Source organism: Onychostruthus taczanowskii, unplaced genomic scaffold (genome assembly GCF_017590055.1).
Source record: "Onychostruthus taczanowskii isolate IOZ18803 unplaced genomic scaffold, ASM1759005v1 scaffold18, whole genome shotgun sequence".
NCBI lineage: Eukaryota > Metazoa > Chordata > Aves > Passeriformes > Passeridae > Onychostruthus > Onychostruthus taczanowskii.
Window position 1 is genome coordinate 3,897,326 of NW_024499017.1, and position 22,111 is coordinate 3,919,436.

Consider the following 22,111-nt stretch of genomic DNA (forward strand, 5'->3'; position numbering starts at 1 on the left):
TAAAGTGCAGCTCATGCTTCTTTTTGTTGAGTTGCCATTTATGTCCTGAGCTAGTAGCAGGCTGAGCTTTCTTGGTGAGATCTTTTTCACTTCAGATTCTTTTCAGGTAATTTTTCAAATGTTTGGTGTTCCCCTCTTGCTCAGTATTGTGTCGTTTGTGAGAGCTTTGTTGAAAAGTGAAATGGCTTGATATAGACTGAGCTTTTCCAGATCATTTCTAATACACCTGGATACTGGCTCAAAATGCTGTTGCATAAGCAAGATTTCAATGTGAGTGGCTATGGGTTTCATTGCAGGTGGGAGGGAAGAACATTAGGCACTAATGGGGCAGGCCCACTTAAGAGTACAGCCATGGCTGATTAATCCAGATCATCTCACTCCACTCATTATAGCATATGTGTTTTAATTTTTATTACTTAGAAATTTATTTTGAAATTATGCTGATTAAAAAGGTCATATTTCCGTCAGTACCTACATTAATTCAACCTTGTAATATTTACTTCACCCACTCAGCTGGGTGGAGTGACTTTTTTATGGATGAGCAGATGTTATAGCTGAGCTGTCAATTTTTATATTACTTCATTAATTTATTCACAAGAAATATTTTAATCCCAAACACTCCACTGTGAACAAGTGGCAAGAGTTCTGCAACACTCTGACAATTCAGTGATATCTTCTTCACATTTTGAAATGGAGACATTCTCAAATCTTACATAAGCAAATGTAGTATGCACTGAATATTGTATTTTGATATTGCATTTGGTGTGAACTTTGCTAGTTCAGCTGAGTGAAGCAGTCTTTACCTGTGAAAATGTCTATAACTTCATATAAGTCAAATAATTCAGCAGGTGAGGTTTTCTTGTTCTCTTGTAATATTCTCAGTTTAGCCCTCATATTGATCTTTATTCTTTCTGTCTCCATCATCAGTTAGCAAGGGTACAATCCTAAGGTACAGATATTTCTAGTTACCCTAATTTGTTTGATATGATCCTATGGATTTTTAAATTTATTATTTATCTACTTTATATATTCCCAGTTTGTTGAAATATTTCATAACATTTATGGTAGGGAAAGCTGGGGAATTGGGCACTCAGGAGAACAACTAATGAGACTTTTGAAAATTGAGGGAGGAAAAACAATTTCAGACTGTGGCATTAGCACATTGTCTGAATACTTCTACTCCATGGATAATGAGTTATTGGGAAATATTGTATTTTCTTTAGATTTTGTCATTAGCAATGAACATATCTTCATGTAATGAATACATATTTTGAAGAAGATTTTCACAGTCAAAACAGCTGAAATAACTATCAAAAACAGTTATGCTTTCTCTAAAAAAATGAAATTGAAAGCTGACATCCTGGATCAGAGCTGTGCTGCACGTGGCCAGCTCTGTGATGGGTTTTGCTGCAGAGCAGTGCACAAACATGTGATGTGGCAGGGTTGGGAAACCTGGATGCTCAGCACCCTGGGGATGGTGATGACAGCTTTTGTAGCTCCTCCAGGACAGGGCTGCACACTGCTACACCTCCAAGGGTGTGTTCAGAGCCCTACTCAGCATTGCTGCTGGCTGGTGGAAAAACAGAAATGCCCTTCTTAATGCAGCCAGTGATGGGAACTTCATATCCTTAAAGAGAAATCTGGAAGACTTCCCAGATTATCTACGTGTGCCTCTAACTTCAGAGGATATGACTGTGTGACTATGAGTAAAATTAGTATTATGGGGCTCTTGTTCTCTTGGAGTACCCTCATTTAGCCCTTCTAATGATCTTGGAGCTCCTTCTTCATTGCAGAACAGGTGCAAATCCTAAGGGAAAATAAACATATAGATATAAACATATATTGATCCCTAATTTGCTCAAATCATGTAATTTGGGGTTGATGAACAAAATGCTGTGAACTTGGGTAGATTGATACTAACTGAATTCTTATTAAGAACAGAAACTAATATGACTATTTAAATTCACTTAAATACTTATCACACATTTTAACTGATTTTTATCTTAAAGGACTTTGTGGGGATGAGACTAAAACTGTGAAGGGACTATTTTAGTGACACAGTGTCATTGTAAACTCTTCCCTAACAGACTCCGCCTGCTCCCTCTGTTCTACAGTGGCAGGAGCTAAAGAGATGTCCAATTCAGAAAATGTTGTTTGTGTTTCTTCCAAGGTAAATTTACAATTTTTTTCAGAGGTTATTTTTCAATAAAGCATTTAAACGTGTTATTAGCTGTGTTGAGTTAAGTTAAAAGTTGAATTTCAGCTACAAACCTAGTTTTCACATATTTTCAATTTTTGGTGATTGTTAGTCTTAATAACCAACACCATTTCCTTTGAAATGAGCAGTGAAAAACTTTGGAGTGATCAAAAGTATGTATTTTTCTGATTTTGTGTATTGAAGAGTAATCATGGAGTACTAACTTACTAAAAATTTTTGTGATTCTTCAGTCCTTTGGGTGCTTTTTTCCCTAGTAGAAATCTTCACTATAGTTTACATTTAGGCTGCATTTGAATTAATTATTGAAGGAATTTTTGCTCTTCTCCATGACTTATTTCTGCCCTCTGGCTGATCTGTTCATGATCAGCACTCACATCTCCAAGAGGCATAAAACAGATAGAAGGCTTTGATATTTTGGGAGGCCAAACTGAAGAGGTTGGAAGAATGTTTTAAGTTGCAGGAGAGCATTGGATGTCCATTTACATTCAAGTTGTTAAAACAATTGTTATTAAAGAGGGATAAACACTAGTTTTCATCTCACTCTTGCTGGTATTTTTGGAATAGACATGCACCCAACCCAGATATTCAGACCTAGAATTCGGGATTTGAGGGAAAGGTTCAAACTCTTATCTGAATTTTGCTGAGTCTTCCTGGTTTGATTCCCAGTCCAGCAAATTTTCAGGCACAGATGCTGGGTGCAGGCACAGACTTAAAGACCCAAGGGAATTTTTCTCTGAGTAATCAAAGGAATTAATTCTTTTCCATCCCTGCTGGTGTCATGGAGATGAGTGGGCTCCTCCCATTCAAAAGAGCAAGGTCAGGAGGATTTCTTGTGTCTTTTTGCCATAGCAGATACAATCTGCTCTGGTGTACTTGGATCCAGAAAGGGCTAAGACAAAATTCATGTGTTTGCTGGGGTTTGGTATAGGTAGGATGTTGCTATGAGCCACTACTTTACAAGGATATTTTTTGTGTGCATTTCTTTCAGCAGAGACACAGTGGCTGCAGTAGTTTTAAACTGTGTGACATTCTTGGAAATGTAAGTTCAGTGAAGGCAGGCTGAGGATTATGGTGTGTATTAGTATTAACCAATTACAAAAAAACCCTTGACAAATTAAATGTCAACTCCTACCCCGTTGTGGCTGCTGAAATTCAGATCCAGATGCAAGATTGGATCTTGTGTGTATCTTTGCTATGCTGAAACACAGTGGAAAAAAGCAAGGATATTCTCCTCTGCCTCTTAGCTAGCAGTTAATCGAGCTCTCTGTCTCAAATATCTTCTCAGTGATCAGGGGTTCTTAACTGCTCACATTTTTCATTCCTCCCATCACCTGAGAGGGCTTGTCAATTGTTAAACCAAGCAGCAGTGACTTCCCAGTAAAATAAGATGAAGCAAAGCAAACTCTTTTTCTTGTTCTGTGAAGTCTGTTTAACTCTGTTGCAAAGTACTTTTTCTGCCTTAGTTATGAGCAGGAAAACTCATGTCACTTTGTGCAGCATTTCAGTACCAAGTCTTTAAAAGTAATGCAATTGAAACTGGTAAAGACATGGGAGGTCACTGAATAATGGCTATTCCCAAACTGGAGTTTTCCCTATAGTGTCTATATATTCCCTAGAGCTTTTCCAAGTCTTGTTTTTTAAAAGTGTCCATTAATAGAACTAATTTCTCTTGGGAAATTATTACACATGGAAAAGGTTTCACAATAAATCTTTCCTATTACATGATAAATCAAAATTTGGAAAGTTGTGCTCTCAAACACAAGTTCTCATGTGCTGCTGATCACATTCCATCTCTCTGAGCACTGTCACTGCTGTTGGTATGTCTGATGGACCATGTCTTTTCCTAGTGGGTTTGACCAGAAATAATTTGATTTTGGCTTCCCTTTCCGTGGGTCATTGTGCTGTGTGGAGTAGGTGAGAACAAACCCTGGGTTTTTGGGATTTGCTGTGATGTGTGACTTCTATCTGCTTCCAGCCACAGACCAAGGGCCCAGGCTCTCTGCAGCCACAGCTGCAGGAGGGACAGGCACACACTTGGGTTCAGGGGAGCAGAGTCAGACCACAAATAGTCATGGCAGGAGAAAGGGGCCTTCCCCTTTTACTTGCAATTGTATTTGCTGTTGGCCATTCATTTTTGCTCTAACAATTGTTACCTAAGGAGGGGCTTTCCTTCAATCCAGAGTCAAGTCCGGGACTGAGTATAAGAGAATGGAGGTTTTCTAATTCATTGGGATTCAGTGTTCAGGAATAGCTCCCATATGAAAGAAAAAGCTCAGTAGGAGTGTAATGAAGAGAGGCAAGAGGCTAGGGAAACACAGAAGCAGACCTGCAGACTAAGCATCTGGCAGGTGGTTTATACTGGCATTTCTTTGAAATGAATTTGAGCTAATAAACTCCTGTGTTCAATTCTGTCCATAGCTGGTGTAAGTACAGAGAAGCATAAATGAAGCCAGTGGAGTAATGCTGAAATTAAATTAATGTTAAACATCTTGGGTAGTGCATCTATTTAATTAACTTATTGCATGAGTCATTTGTGAAAAGAAATTCAGTGATTTCTCCTGAAAAAAAAAAAGTTATTCCATTATTCTCTTGTACTGATAATTTGAGCCCTCTCTCTTTTCTCTCTCTCCTTTATACTTTAAAAACTTCTGTAACCCCTACTGTGTGCTTCAGAGGTGTAGCCAGAGCTCCAAGTTTGTAGAGATGAAGGGCAGCCCCTCTGGGCTGGGCTGTGGCACACTGGGTCAGAGGCACTGGCTCCATGCAGTGCTCTGGGTATGCAGTGAGAGGAATATCTTGTGCTCTAGGAGTTCAGTAGGGAGAATAAAGTTCCCATTGTGGAAACTGCTGTGCTCTAGCTCTGGTCAAAAGTGCCATTAAATGTTCACTGCTCAAGAGGTTCTTCAATGATGTGTTAAATTCAGAGGTTTCTAAATTTGAAAGTTTTGCATTTGATATAAAACTTATTAGAACTGTAGTGGTTTTTTCCTACATTGTAAAAATCCTACAAGCTGTTTTCTACAGAATTACACAGAAGCTGTGTATCCCTTAATTAGTTGCTTAAACACCACAACCTTGTTTAGCAGCATTTTATTTTTGTTGTTCGTTTGGTTTTGGTTTTGCTTTTTTTTTGTTACATATACCTAGAAAGCCTTCCCTAGACATGACTTCTTTCACTCCCTGAGGCAGTTTTATCAAATGCTGTGCAGGGGCCTGTTCTTGTCTTCTGGCATTTGTATGGCCTGTGCAAATATAGTGGATCATAGCCTGAAAAATCAAATAATAATTGAAGATGAAGGCCTTGAATCTGGAAACCTGTATATTTCACATTTCCAAACTAGATTTTGGAGGAACTGGTGTTTAGTGGCTCCTGTTGTTGTCTGGCATGTGAGTGCCCAGGGTCATTACTGCAGAGGAACTGCACTTGTGTCCCTTCCCTTGTGTCAGTATCTCCTTTCCTGTATCAGATGCACATTCACCCCTAGAACCATGAATGGGTTTCCATTCCTGTCAGATCAAGTCTGCTTGAATTCATTCTGCCAGAAGCTTTCTTAACAGTCCATCACCAGTAATATACAGTGACCAGGCATCCATCTGCCCTAACATCCAGTTTGCCTTGAACAGGATCTGTTGAAAATGTTCAAACATTAAACACTTCATGCATGATGTTTTTTGATGACTGGTCACTTCTCTCTCTGTGGTGATGCACACAGACCTTTGCTGACCTTTTAGGGTGTTAGAGGTCTCAGACCACCACTCTTCAGTGTCATTCTCACTGAAGGGACATCTTCTTATGAAGCTGTTTGAGTTTCTTTCACTCTTCAGAGAAGTGAGTTGTTTTTCTTCATTCATTACTATTCTGTTCATTTTTATGGATAGCTCTCATTTCAGCTTAACCCAAACAATAAATATCCAAATCCCCATGTCAATAGTCAATATTCTTTAAGATATGTAAAGGCATTATATTGAGCACTTCTGAAAAACAGACTCAGGGTATCATGAGCTGGTTGCTCCTAAATCAGCTGGTTGGAAAAATCAGCTGTGTATTTCCAGCTTCTCTTTAACCTTTCTCAGTGTTAAAATATTAGTCCCTCTCCAAGATAGGCTGTCAGAGGCAGACAAGTATCTTTGTATAGCCATCTCTTCAGGAAACAATCACCATATCTTTGAAAAAGTCCTTGGCAAAGTGCATGTTAACAAAAAGTGCTGGGAATTTTAGGTGTTGTCAAGAAGAGCATAGGATTGAATTCCACACCTGGAATTTAGAAGATGCCAAAGGGAGAAAAGAGAGCAAACTAATGGAGGGATTCAAATCAATTAGGTACAGAAAGAAGAGCAATCATGATGATTGAAAATTACAGTCTCTAGATGAGAAGGTAAATGTGACAAGGCACAGCTTACTTTTTGTTTCAGGACGATGTGTCAAAGGCAGCTGTGCATCACCTTCATGCAAAGATCTATTTTATGTCTTAATCTGATCCCTTGGTCCATGTGCCTTTAATTAAAACCAGAAGTGAGCCCTGAGATGCTGTGTGGAGAAGAATATGGTGTGCTAAGTCTGCATGCTGGGTCATCTCAAGTGAATAGGGTGATAGTGTTCCTGTAGTTTGGATTTAGAATAATTTGCTTGCCTAAGGGTTTGCTGCTTTAAAAACAACAACAATCACAAAACCGTGAAGAGCTTCATCCCTCCAGATCTCACAGAAGAGCTTTGACTGGCTGTTATTTTACACAGACTAGGGTAGCTTTCCTTGTGGATTTTAAAAAATCACCTCTAGGGCGAAGACTGTCCCTGTAGTTCCTCTTCCCTTGTGCTAGACGTATTTACGTCTCACACGTAAATATCATCAAACCTAAGTTATTAATTCCTTCTCAATTAGTTTGAAATCCTCTAGATCCAAAGCTCATCCCTTTTTAATGTTTAGCTTTTTAAATTTTTTTTTAAATCTCCTAGCACCATAAGAAGTGTGGACTTGGGCACTTTATTCAAAGAGAAATTAAAATCCCACTTTAAGTTGGAAATTGCATGAGGAGCTGTTGTGTTGCATGCACGTCTGAGAAGGGTTCTGTGAGCTGGTAATTGTAGCCAGTGCTGCAGGCTGGATCGTATGTCCAGGCTGGTATTTCAGCCTCCTCTTAGTGTCCAAAGAGTTTTAATAGGACAAAAGGCCAATTTCAAGTTTGACTATTTCAGTTTACTGGGATCTATGCTCAACACAAAACAAAATGCACTGTGGGGGTTGTGTCTTCTGTTCAACAAGGGGACAAGATACTTTCATAGTTAAAAATGGACATTTTCAACATGCTTATGTACAAAATAGATAAAATTTGTGAGCTAACCTTCAACCTCTTCAGCTTGTCTCCTATTTCTGTGGAGAGACTCTGCTCCTCCGAAGCGCAGAGGAAGAGCTGTCCATGTTAGTGAAGCCTTCCAGGACACTGGCATGGTGTGGACTGATGTAGGTACATTTTCCTTCAAAGCAGGAGCCTATCTCTCAATGTGTTAAAAGTGCACCTTGCCCCGTGTTCTGACTCAGATGAAGGAACCAGAGTTCAGCTGGCACCGGACTCTCCTATTTTGGCTGATAAGGTTTAGTGTAAACAAGTGCAGGTCTCTGAATTATCTGGCATGAGGATCAGTTAGGGGTGCTGGCTTCCTATAGCCTTAGTCTAGTTGGCCTAAATGATTTATAAACTGGCAACATGATAAATGTTGTTTTAAGTGGACAAATCACATTGAAGAGGTGTAACTTTCTGTCAGTGTGTAACATGACCGCCTCTCTTAGGGGAAGAATAACAATCACAAAGAGCAGTAAAGGTAACAGGATCACTAGTAGGCATATTCCTTCTCTACAGCATAAATCATTAGAGGGGCACTTCTTTCCTTCCCCTTTGCTTGCCCTTCTTCGTCCTTTCTTCCTTTTTTTTTTTTTTTTTTTTTTTTTTTATTTTTTTTTTTTTTTTTTTTTTTTCTAGCACCTCCATATCATTTTGGAAAGCTAAACCCTCCATTTGATTTGTGCTGCACTTTCTTCATAAATCTATGAAGCTTGTCTCCATCAAGCTGTATTTTCCATTAAAATATGGTTCCCAGGTGATTTTCAATACTATGAAAAACATGTAGCCATAAGTCTTTTACTGATTGTTTATTATCTGTTTAGGTGCTCCTGAGGATTTTGACAGCTAGGACTTGTATCATATGTAATGTAATAAAAGTGGATGTCTTCAGCATAACAGGGATAGCTGGCCCTTCATTTCTGTTGCCAGGGCTGTATTTGATTTCTGTGTGCTGGTTGGGGTTGTTTAACCTGAAACTTTGAGTCCACTCCAAATCAGGTCAGTTTAAGCTTTGTGTTTTCTTTGCTATATAGATGAACAAAACCCCCAAAATAAAATCCAAACAAAACACAACAATAATTTTCTTTTTACAAACAGCACAGGAAGCACTAACAACAAAGCTGGCATTTACACTGTTGCAGGAGTGGATTTAGTTCCACTGGTTTCCAGTATGGACACATTGTTCCACCTGTGATTGCAGGAAATGCAGCAGGACACTGTATGTCTGTCCTGGATATGAGTAAGAGGCATGCTGTGGGTTGCAATGTATGAAGCTGCTCACAAGTAGCTGCTAGAAGTTAATGCTTTGAGAGGCTGGTTTGTGATGATGTTTGTGAAAACTGATAGGAATTCATTAAAATGTCTATCCATGGGCAAAAGTGCAGATCTTTTGCAGGCAAAGTTACCCCTGGCCTTAAAGGGAACTTTACTTTAGGATTACAGGATCAGCCAGTATTTAAGCACTGATTATCTGGGAGAACACAATAAGGCTGGCTGTGGAATAAAACCTTACCTAAACCCCAACAGCATGCTGTGAGTTCAGTTTGTCAACTCTGTGTATTATTACATATCTTATTATCACAAGAAAAGCCACAGTCATCCTGACAAGGATGAATTTTGCTTAGGAAAGTTTTTCAGGCATGGCCCCCTCAGAGGGGGAAGGGAAAGATGGAACTGTCTTGGAGGTGGGCTAGGAGAACAGAAGTGGACTAGCACGTAGTTGCTCTGTGGTTAGTAGCAAGGCCAGTCTCATGTGTTGACTCATCATTTCCTCATCAGTGGAACAGGGAAGTATTGATTGTCATTATAAACCAGTGCAGGAGTCAGAAGGAAAACAACTAATAATTATTAGGACAATTTGTAATTTAAAGGTCGGCTTTATAGCAAGCAAGCAAAATAATTTACTATGGTCAGGAAAACTACTCAGCTTGGATTCCAGTGTCTTTATAATGTGGAATGTCCTCTCCCTGCCCTGCAGAAATATTGTCCCAGTGGTATTGACACAGTGGTTACACAGATTTGATATAACCTTGGGTTTGCATTGTATCTTCTCCGGTTGAACCTCAGAAATGGTTGTCCAATGAGAAATTACCATTTCCTAAATGCTTGGTAAAGCACTTAATTGTGAAAATAACTAGTTTACCTCACATCAATTTGAAAAATTGCTCATTAATTTTTGAGGTGCAGCCACCTTCCCTGGAGGACAGAACTACTGATCTCATCTGTACCTAAAACTTGGCTTTGCTTGCTAGCAGGCGTGTCTGACCTGCAAATGAAATTTGGCTTACTGTCTCAGTTTCCTTATAAACAGCCTTGGCTGCACCTTTGGCAGAACACATGATAATTAAACAGTTGTGGCTTGTACTGTACAGGCTGAACAGAGCTGGCAGGGAAGAGTTTAGATGACTGTCATGTAGCACAGAAACAGTTTCCCTCTGCTTTTAAGTGGCATTTACTAGCAATGTAAAGTTGAAACTCTCTAAGAGCTACGTGAGCTTAAAGTAGTTCTACTTTACTTTTCTTTCTTATTATTTCCTTAATATATTGTTATTTAAGCCTAAATTATCTGTGCAGCTGGTAGAGAAATAAGTCAAGATAGAGAACAGAGATTTGAAGGAGCTGAGATCTGAATCAGAGCCACTACCTGAGAAATATTTTCTTTACCTACAGAAGTTTTAAAGCATCCAGGCCTTGTTTAAATATAGTGAATTGTTCAAATCCTCTGGAGGCAATTAACAGCAGACTTCTACCAATGCAAACTGCATTGATAGATGAGCTAGGCACATTTTTCAGTGTTTGAAATTATCTTTGCTCAAAACTGAAATGACTTCAACTGCTGAAAACTGAATTTTAGTAGGTTTTTAAAAATATATTTTGTTTTCAAAACAAAGTTTTGTTGGATCTTTATTTCCACTGGACTCTAGCCATTACTAGCTAAGTAATTCCATGTGTGGACCTCTTGTTTCTCAATTGTTATCTTCTGCTTTGCTTTTAGTCTGCAGAATAGCCATTCTCTGCCCTCAGTCTTGGCTGTAGGGATTTCAGCTTCTGAGATTTGGCCCTCCTTTGTCCACAGTGTCCAAGGAATGTTCCAAGGCATAGCAGGGAAATTGAACCAGGGTGTCCTGAGTCTTCCCAAAGAGATGCATAGCATGCACAAAGGTTTTTCCAGAAGTTCACTGGTGTCCAAATTTACACCCAATGTACTCTTCCATCCTTAGTATAATACTTTAGTACCGATTCACTCCTGAAATGAAAACTTCTTGAAGAGCAGAGGCCGAAGCAGTTAAAATCCTCTGGGTTATGATAATTTAGAGCCAAATGGCCCACTGGTTAATGTCATTTGCCTTATGACCAGTTATTAGGTATTTCCTTATTAAGCAGAAAATCTCTTTTGCCCAGTGTTGTAAACCAACTTAATAGCACTTCATAGCAGTTGGAAAAAGAAAATTGGGGAAGTAGGATTCATTTACTGGCCATTTCAGCATTTGAGACATTCCTTTTGTTTCATTTTTAAATAGAAGCTGATAATCAGAATATTTGTGTGAATATTATCTCAGTAAGGACATTAAAACTGGAATATGTCATGTCTTTAGTTCTGACACCCTGAAAGGATGTTATTGCTGAACATCCTGTGCTGTTGTTTTAGGGGTTATGAAACTGAACCCACCAGCTTGGGAGAAATAAAACCTTTCATTCACCAGTTGTCCTACTTGCCCTGATGCCCCTTTCCAAGCCAAGCTCTATTTCCTTCTACATGAGTGCACCAGACTTTCCCAACTGGTTACAGGGTTCTTGTAGTTCCTGATGGGCTGCACAGATTTGATAACAACTTGCTTCATCCGACTTTGAACATCCACTATTCTGTTTTGAATACTGTGATTATATGCCCTGTGCTGTTCTTCTTGGCTGTTCTGGGAAATTATCATTCTCATCTTTCCCAACCCTAGGTCACTTATTCCCCTTTTTTCCTTGACATGAAGGATAACTGCTCTATACTTTGGGTGTTTGCATGCAGCATTCAGTACATATTTACCAATGAGATGTCAGCCTTCTTTTCCTAGCTGAGCTGAGGGCTTTTAGCCTCCTGTCATAGACTCTGTTCTTCATGCCCCTCAGCTTCCTACTTTTCTTTTTTCTACTCCTATTTCATTCTGAATCTGCCTTAATTCTGGTGCCCTTGGTGGGGAGATCCATACCCAGTTCTCCAGGCCATGTGGTACAGAGACTTGGCCCATTTTTCCAGGGCTGACATGCCTTGACTCATATTCTAGGATTTTGTTTTGTTTTTTTATGTCCACATCAGCAAGCTGGCTTGCCATCTTATGAAAGATAAATATGCCCAGGTCACTGTCAGCTGAGATGTTTGCACTTCATTGCAAAGTTATTACTGTTATTTGTCCCTAAAAGCATTCACTTTTTACACTGCTGGGTTTTTTACCATGATTTCCAAATCTCCAACTCATCCCTTTGTTCTTGTGGAAGTCATCTGGCCTTGCCTGGGCACTGACAAAGCCTCCCTTGGGCTGGAGCAGAGTTCCACTCTCACCTTTGCAGTCTGCATTTAGAAGAATCGATGCATTGCCTCCAGTGACCGTGGTCTGCAGTGAGACAGCAAATGTGGCCAGAGGATGTTCCAAGTCTCTGTAACTGGTCATGAGCACGAGCACAGGCACTTCCAGCTCCTTGTGGCCGTTTCCCAGCAGCATTTGTAGCTAATATACTCTCACAGTGGCTGTAAAAGACTCCTGGACTAATCTATCTGATGAAATAGGATGAGTTTCAACTGCTAAGCCCTCCCTCCTGAGGCCAAATGCTTTAAAGTAGGATCTGATGCAGATCCTTATCCTAGCACTGTCAATAATGTTTTCAGAGCACGTCACCTCTTTTTCCTTTCAAATGTAGTTTATTAATTTACTGATCTTTCCAAGTCAGATAGCAGTTAATATACACTATTGTGTGAATTGGGTGGAGTTGATTTAATAATAAATAGTACCAAGTTTAGTTTAAAATTTACATTAGTATTGCCAGTAACAGCATGCAAAAGTCATAACTAGGAGTCCTCTTCTCCATACAAACACACTAAAATGAAGAATTTAGTTACAAACTTCCCAAAAATTAAAGCTGCAGTTCTTTTCTGTGTGTCTTCTGACTCTGAAGATTTAATGTTTCAGTCTTTTCTCAACTACTGTGATGCTTAACAACAGCTCCCTTTGTTGAAATGTTTTTATTTAAAGTCACTTAGCTACAGGGCTTGAAACATTTCAACAAAGTTGAACCAATAAAATCCAAGATGATGCAATAAAAACCATGAAATATTACTTCTCCCTTCAACAAAAAAAAAAAAAAAAATTGTCTTTGCATAGGTAGATCCAGAAATATTTTTCTCTTTGGTCATAGCAAGAAATAAAGCTATTTCCCCAGGTGGTGATGCCTCTGAGAAATGTGTGGAGTGCTGCTCAGTAAGAAGTTGACCTGCTTGGATCCAAACCATTGAAATGAGGGTCTAGTGCTGCAAAGGGGGCCATGCACATGGGCACTACCACAAACACGCAGCTGAGACTCCAGGGTTGGCTTTAAAAAAGGAGATGCGGCCTTGCTTGTGGCAGGACTGTGGTTTCTATCAACCAGAATCACAGGCTTTTGCATTCCTTATTGTATTTATGAAAATTATTTGATGCTGTGAATAATTCAGGAAATTTCAAGATTATGGGGCTGCCTTTTTAATCTTGTGTTTTGTTTTGCTTTTAAACACATTCGTTTTCAAACTTGTGGTTTCCAAATGGCTACAACTGTCATTTCTCTCAGGCATAACTCAATTAAGGAAAATCTCATGACACTTCATATTTTTTGGTTTATATGTAGAAATTCCCTGTCAAGAATAATAACATTTTCTAGTTGTGAGTTCTTGGGTTTGCAATCTTGGAATGTGTTTTCTATGGGTCCTCATAATTTTTCATGCTAGGGTGAACATTCTTGATTTGTACTTTGAATATTTGATAAAACAAATATACAAAAAGCACTTGAAAAGTTAACAAGCATAAAAATGGGAATTAATTTTGCAAGGAATTTCCAAGTACTTTTGCAGCACTGGCTCTTGCACATCTTTTGCCTGAAGAATTGGTCTTCCTTTAAACATTCACATTTAAGCAGCTGGATTCGTTATTGAACCAACTATCAACAGCCAAGGGATATGGCCTTTATCAAATTTAATAAACCTTTGAGCACTGCAGAAAGAATACACTTGTCTTTAAAGATCAGCCTGTCCAAATGAAAACTAAACAGAAACTCAGATCAAATTCTTGCGTGTGGATGCATTGTGAAAGCCAGCTGTTCAGTGTTTTGCAATAGAAATTAGTAATTTTAACAAAGCATTATACTTCTTTTGATGGCCTATAATGTTTATTCTCTGTCTTGTTTTTTATTTTTCTCATTTTTTTTTTCATTCTCCTTTGACATGGAGATCAGAATCTGACCTATGTGTTGTAATATGCTAAAAGAAGTATACAAATATAAGCGTGTCTAAATATGTGAATACAAGTTAGGCTATTAATTCAAAGTGCCTTGCCATGTTTATTAATGTTCTGTGTTACGAGATTAAAGCTATAATTTAGAGTTACAGGAATTATAAACAACTCTTTAGCAAGTCATATACTAACCATAATAACTTTTACAGGGTGGAGTGTAATTTATTCAACATTGTAAGGAAAAATAAGGTAAATGAGTTAGTTTAGGGGTGGGGCAGCAGCAAACTGCTTGTGGAGACTCTTACTCCCTGAGGTGATAGAGGTTAAATGCATTACAGAGCTTATAGGCTGGCTCCCTAGAGAGAAAGGGGGCCAGACATTTCTAGCTGACATGTCAAGGACACCACACATTTGCCCTTCTGACTAATGGCACGATACTGAGCTGATAGCGAGGCTGCAGCAGCAATTTTCAGAGAGAAAAATGGAACACAATAGGTGGCTCCTAATTAGAGAGGAGGGCAAGATGCTGGCACAATCTTAGTGTTTAAGAGGTCCACTAACTGAAGGCACGGTGAGCCTGAGACCGCTAATACAAACTTGGAATATTATTACAGTATTATTGGCCAAGAAGGCAGTTTAGGTGAAGTGTCCACAAAGAAGCCTTCTCCAGTATAACTTTTGTAAGGAAAGTCTGGGCATTAAACTTAGGCCAGGTCCTTCACCACTGAAAACAGCCTTCTGCTTCAACTGGTTGTTTAAATGGGTTGTCTCTCAAGTTTCCACTCTAATTCACTAATTTTACTTAAGAGCAGCAGGACAGATACATAGAAACACTGCAGTGATGGAGGGGGGATGTGTCAGTGGATATGCACATGAAAGAAGATGCCTGGGGAGTGGCAGGATTACTGTGTGAAGGAGAGAAAGTTGTAAGGAGATTAGCGTATAGAAGGGAGTAAGGGGAAAACTTGGAGTAGGCAGGTGGAAGTGCAAGGAGAGAAGGAAAATGAGGAAGGAGGGGCCCTAGTTGATCTCAGTGTCACCACTCAAACCAAGAGCTATTTCACATTAAATTTGGGAACTCCTGACTCTTTAAAAAATCACCCAAACCACCAAACAACACCACTTGTGTTGCAGAGATCTTTTAGCTAGCAGATGCTGTATAGTAACATATTAATGAGGCTTGGACCAGGCAAAACACAGCAAGCCAAAGTTGTGATTCCTACTTGCAATGCTATTTTACTGCAGCTTTAAATTTTTAAATCTTTAGATTTAAATTGTTTAAATCTCATCAGAAAGTTATTTGTTTCTTTTAATGTCCTTTTAACATCACTCTTCATGAAAGACCCAGACACAGAAGGGACTACTACATAGGTAAGCAGATAGTCTTGAATGTGGAACCATGTGTTTGGGGAGCAATATTGCTGCTAGATGAAAAATCTCTTGAGAAGTCTTAGACATTGTCCTGAAGAGCTTGGTGAGAAAATGAGAGCAACGTGAGAAAAAGAAGGACTTAAAGAAGACCATCACCATTCCAGTATTTTCTGCTGTGCTGAGTCAGTCCTTTTGACAGAGGAAATGAGAATCTGAAGGTGTGGGTTTTACATGTTGGTTAGAATGGGTTTTGAGCTTAGCTGCTTGGTAGCAGAGATGTGCAAATGTTGCAATAGATCACACTGAAAGGTAGGTGGAAGGAAATGTTCCATTGATTAGGGTACATGGCACACAGAGAGCAACAAAAAGCACATATCTACTGCTCCTCTGCCAGGAGGAGCCTCCTCTTGCCTTTCCAGCAACCTCTCTTGCCCAACAAGCCTCAAGAATGCACACTCCCTTAATCCTCTGCTGGAAGTTTGGGGCTTGGTGGAAGAAAGGACCTTCAGCAGCAGGAGGGAGGGTTGTTTGGAAAATGAAATTCAGTAAACTCCAACCTCCAAGTGAACCTGCTGGGACTGATTTGCTGCCAGCCCCTGGGAACAAAACTGCAGCACTCAGTTCCTGAATCCCATCAGCTCCCGCAGCCTGGAGGGTTCACACTGCTCTATCTGGCACCTCTTCCCATGTCAGAACAAGGCATTGTGTGTGTGATTTCAACATGCTTCTGGTTTTGTTCTAACTGCCAAGAAACACTAGTTGCATTATTATGAAATGATTGAGGAGTATTTGCTCATACAAATTATTTGTTTTAAGAGTTTAGTAATTAAATGTCAACACGGAGTGTTGGTGTCTGAAAAGCTCTTGTGTGAAAGCCCTGCTCTAACTTGAAACTACAATACACTGTTTCTCTTCTCTCAAAACAGATTTGTTTGAAACACCCTATTTGGTAGAATGCATCTTGCTGTAACACGCATGGTCTTTGGCCTTCAAAGACACCCTTGTGCAAAGGGCGTGTTGCATTAATTTGTTCAGCCAATTTAGGGTGTGTGGCATTAATTTGTTTGGCCAATTTGTTTAGAATCTGGCAGGGCATAGGCACCCAGTGCAATGTCTGTGCATAATGCCTGTGTCATCTCTACAGCAGATCTCAAGAGCAAGAGATTTACTGCGTGATGCCGGCCACACCTTGAGCTGCTGCAGGGGAACAAAGGCAGGAACCGAAGCAGCACGGTGCTGGGGGCGAGTATGGAAATGCATTTCATACTTTGAACAACTGGTTTCCACACACAGTGCCTGAGCTGCAGGAGTAAGAGCTGGTATGATTTCACTGCCAGCACTGGCTGTGCTCACTTGGGGCACAGAGGGTGATAATCACACACACAGTAAGCCCCACTCCACCTCAGTGAGAAGCCACGTACAGTTTAGTATGAAACAGCTACACTTTCGTGCAGTAGTGCGTAGCTCACTGCAGAATGCTAAAGCCCATCCAGCTTTTGGCTTGCACAGAAATAATGTATTTGAATCCATTATAATTTTGTGAGATGCTTCTCTCTCGTTCCTATTTTCTGTCATGTTCAAGATGAATGGTAATATGCTTTCCAAAATATTTCTTTGTAAGGACCAGCTAGTTATTACTAAAAATTGTAAAGATGACCAAGGTCAAATTCAAAAGTAAACAGCTGTTGTTAAAAATGTGAACACTAATTGACTTCAACTGCACGAGGCTTTACATTGAATTGTTGATGAAAATCCTTGTCTTTTTTTTTTTTTTTGGTCTTAACAGGCAATAAGTTTTGGCATTAGAGCTGGTGGAAAAGACTGTAACACTCTCTATTTTCCATTAAAATTTATTTTTCAAATGTCTATAACACCAGTTAGTTTTCTTCTTAGGATAAATGTTCTGATATTTGTGTTGTGGTTCTGGGAACACATCTATATTCTGAGAAAGACAGGCATTGAGGTTGGTGACATCATGGAAGACCTTTTGCTTCACTTATGTCAGATTTTTTCACCCTGGCTTCCTACACTGTTGAATTTAACAGAGTAGATAAATGCAAGAAAGGGTACCAGGCCTAGATGTGCATACATAGAGACTTTCTTATATACATTTATATTGTGAGCTGCTGTCAAAGGATAGAGAAGGCTAAGAATTTTGTGCCATTTATAAAGGTGTCCTTATACCGTGGTTTAGAAACACATGTGCAAAGTCACCAGGTTTATTCACTGGGCACCCAGGAGTGAGGTGTCACTGAGATGCTGAAGACTGGAACTTGTGCTGTCCACGTCACGTATGAAATGCCAAAAAAATCAGGTGTGCAGAAATGCTCCCATTTCCCAGAATAGGACTGTACATTTCAGAGTGTGTTAAGGATACTAATGGATGACCTACAGTGAGCTAAACACTGTGCAATCTAAAGCCAAGGGCTTTATGCCAGGCTTAGAGATTTTTGAATGGTAACACACTTTTCGAAGAGCCTAAAAGTAATTAGCCTTTCACTCCAAGTTGACACACTTATACTTTTAATATCAGGAATAAGTAAAAAGACTAAGGCTTCTAACCTCAAATCCATAGCAGCTTAGGCACTTTCACCTCGCTGGTTTTGTTATGACAGCTCTTTGTTTGGCTGATAGTGAGTGGTGTTTTGAATAGAAGTGCTTTTGCTGTTGCTTTGCCACTTTCCGGTAATAAGGGAGGACTTGGAGGTTATGCAGCAAGGTGCTAATTGACATTAACACTCAAGACAGGAAATGCTGACACAATTTAAAATTAACATCCTGTCAATATACTGCTGACCTGTGTTAAACATGTACTTTGTCAAACTTTCAGAATTAGATTTTAATACAGAAACCGTGTAATGATGGGAATGTTGCTGGTCTGAGAAAAGTGGATTTAATACAGAGAGAAGTCGCTCAACTGTTTTCCATTTAACTTACCTTTTTCAAACAAGGAAAGTTAAATTTTTCCCCAAAGGGTCAAATATATGTATAAAGCCATCTAAGCTAAAAATTATACCATATTTGTTCATTTTCAATTACTAAAATAAACTGTTCTTCTGTTCTTAATTTATTTTAGATGTTCCATTATCAATGACAATGATTCCTGGATATGGATTTTGGACATGGACTGTGACATATACGGGATAATGCACCAAACCAAGCTAGTTGAGTACCTTACTTATTAAGTAAAATGAAAAAAATAGGCTGACAAAAAAATATACAGCAACAAATGACAAAAGTTACTTACTTGCCAGTGTGTCATTCACTCCTTAACTACAGAGCTATGAGGATATTTCCACTTATTAGTGGCTCCTGGCATAATGGGAGAAGAAAAAATGGTATCATGGCACTAGGTCTCAAACAAATAGTTACCAGGTGATGTGATGGTATTTATCAGTAATTATTAAAAGGTACACAAAAATTCTTAAAGCACAATGCAGCTCTGGGTTGATGCTGTACTTTTCCTTTGGTTTAGAGATGACAGTAGCTAATTTTGGGTAAACTGTCCCATTGACCGCTCGCACACAAAGCTCTGGTGGTACTGGCAGAGTGGCACACTCACAAACTGTTATGTAGCTTTGAAGAAACAAAGGGTGCTCTTCACTGTTGAGCAAGTCAGAGCCTCCTCTTTGGAAAGGTGGAAGGCACGAGACAGAGTGATGCCCATAAGAGAAACAGAGCATGCTGGGTGTGGTCTGGTCTGTGGAGGAGGCTGTTTGCTGAACATTAATCAGAGGTTGTCCCAGGCGTTAGGAACAGCACGAAGAGAGGCATGGAGCCAGGAAAAGGTGATGAGGAAAAAGGAAGCAATTGGAGGAGAAGATTGGGCTGTGTGGAAGGAGGTGGAGCAGCGCAGTTTGAAATGGGAGGCGTTGGTAGGAGCAGACCTGCGCAGGCTCAGGGAGTGTGGAAACGTTTCAGGAAGGTGGTGCAAGCTGCATATCACTCCTGGCAAACTTTCTCTGAGAAAACAGTAAGTGGGTGGCCTGTTGCTGTATGCTGCTTCCCACTGACAGTTCCTGGGAGTGGGCCAATATTGTGTGTTGCAGTTAAGGTTACAGTGAGACTGGAAAAATATTGGCTGCAGCCCTGGTTCTGCAAATTATTTGCACAGGGCACCTATTTCCATTAATAACAGAGTGCTCTGAAAGGCAACCATCTCAGTTTGAGCGTGTGAAAAGGGGGAAGGTGCTCCCACAGGGAGACACTGGTCTAGTGGAAAGTGATTCTTTAGAGCAGCTGCTACATTAGGTGGAAAATCTCTGAAGCAACATCTATTGGGTGATCTTATCCTGTGTTACAAGGTACTAGTCAGGCATGTAGGAAAGCTGCTCTGATCTGGGGAGGAAGAAAATGAAAATTGTAAATGGAACATACATTGGAGACTTGGACCTTTTGTCTGAAATTATTTGGCAAAGGAGTCTCAGAGCAAAATAGTCATCATCAAATGGTCTGTTTTATTCAGTTTTAGTTCTTCTCCCAAAAAAATTCTTATTTGCCATTTTTCAGTTGTACAAAAGCCAGAGCAATTTCTCAGTAAGGAGCTCAACTATCATGGCCACACTATGCTCTTGGGGAGAAAAAAAATTGCCTTCCACTACAAAATGTTTACATTGGCTGCTGAGGTTTCTCCTGATTTCCTCTGTTGGGAATGAATAATTAGGAAGTGAACTGGGAGGTGAAAAACGCCTCTATGTGTTTAAGTCTAATGTCACAGCTTTCCAAGGACAAAGCTTTTAATACATAGAAAGGTTTCTCTGTCAAGCAGATGAATTCAATAGCTAAGCAAGACAGCAAGAAGAGTAGTCAAACAAAGCAGAGAATTCCCAGTGGGCAGCTTTGAGTATGCACTTATGACAGGTACTGCATGAAATGGATGCAGAGCACACATATGTGGGACACACAGGCAACACACATAAGGTGTTAATAGTCTTAGCTGATGCCAAGGAAGAAAAAGAGCAGACAGGGTCAGCTACTGTTTCCTGAGCTAAATGTTCTTTTTCTTATGGTGGTCAGAGCCAGGGGTAGTTTTACAATGTGCAAAACATGCACTTGTAATTAAAGTGAAACTCACACTGACAGAGAAAGGGAATGGTGAATGTTGACCTCACATGCTGCATCTGTAGAGCATTTGGGGACACATTCTTTCAGCAGAAGTGATGTTGGCTTCTGAAATTCTTTTTTAATAAAAGGTGAACAGGAATAAAGTTCTGTGTTAATTTGTACACATGGCATGAAGCCATTTCTCAGGAGAAGGCAGTGCTAATGGTACTTTGGAATAGAGAACTACTCCTTTATATTTTTTTAATTCTCCATTCTTCTACTTGAAAACAGGGTTTTCACCATTGCATGTAAGCAGTGAAAGTTAAAATAGTAAATAGGAGAAAGGAAAAGTAAAACCTATTTTTTCCTTCTGTTTGTTTTCTGCTGTTAAGCTGATCACCACTATATCCACATAGATATTTAGGCAGGTAAGTCCCCAATATACCTTAGTAACACATCCACCCAAGCCCAGTTTGTAAATTTCTTTGGACATCTGCCCTTTTAGAAGAGACCTAGAATAGGAGCCACTGAAAACTTTGTCCATTTTCAGATACATCTTGGCTGATACATGTGAGCCTACAGAGAGAAAAGTGTGGAATTTCTGCCAGAACCAGTGTGCTACTGACCCTGAGATGGTGGATGGAAAGACAATCCATATGAAAACAGAGGCTCAGATCCTCAGCTGTTGAGTCATGGCTTGAGCTGCTCTCTTCTGCTTGCCTGGGGGAAGTTCTCTCCCCTGGTGTTTTGAATTGGAGATTGCTGGGGTAGACATGAAAATCTACCCCCTGCTCCAGCCCTCCTAGAGTTTTTAATCTCGTGCACTAACCAAAGAATCAACAAGTATATCATCTTCCTTCCACAGAGATAAGAGCCTCTAAGAAGCAGAGCACTCTGCCTTCCAACAAACTCATGCATAAAAGGTTAATTTAGAGGCTGAGATATCTGTGTATGTTGGACAAATGGGGAGCTGAAGGGATTCTTTTTATTCCTCCCATTCTCCTAGCCTTGGCCAGTGAGTGCAGATTGAATGTATGACTTTACATTATGGAGCACCTCTCCATCACCCAAGCCTTTGTCAATTCACCAAATGTGACAATTATAGCATTTCAGAGATGAGACTTTCTAATCCTATTACTCATTCATCAACCTGGGGATGATAGCAGAAGCCAGATCGAACAGTGCCAAAAGAGCAGTGAGGAGCCTTCTCCAGTGCTGTGAAACTAGGCTTAGCTCAGGCACAATAGGTGTGTAATTTAAGGTTTTGTTGAGCTGAAATCCAATCACATACTTGACTGGTAGATCACAGAAAGACACAGACAAAAAGAATGAGATAATTCTACCTCACACAAACACTTGAATCCGGCTTTGACTTAATAACAAGTGTGTGATCAACCTTACACTGTTTCTTTCTTTTTTATTTTTTTTTTAATTTTTATTTGAACCTAGAAATGGGATGGCACTGAAATACTTTGCCTACTTGGGTGTCAGCCAATAATATGAAGAAAAAAATACCAGAAGGAAATGGAGGTACTTGTATAGATAAATAAATCTAAAAAGTACAGATGCTCATTATATGAAAGATAATCAGAAAATTTAGCTTCCAGGCTTAGCTCAGTGTTATCTTCTCAGCATCTGGTACCTGTTGCTTTTCAAAGATGGGGAGGATCTAGCA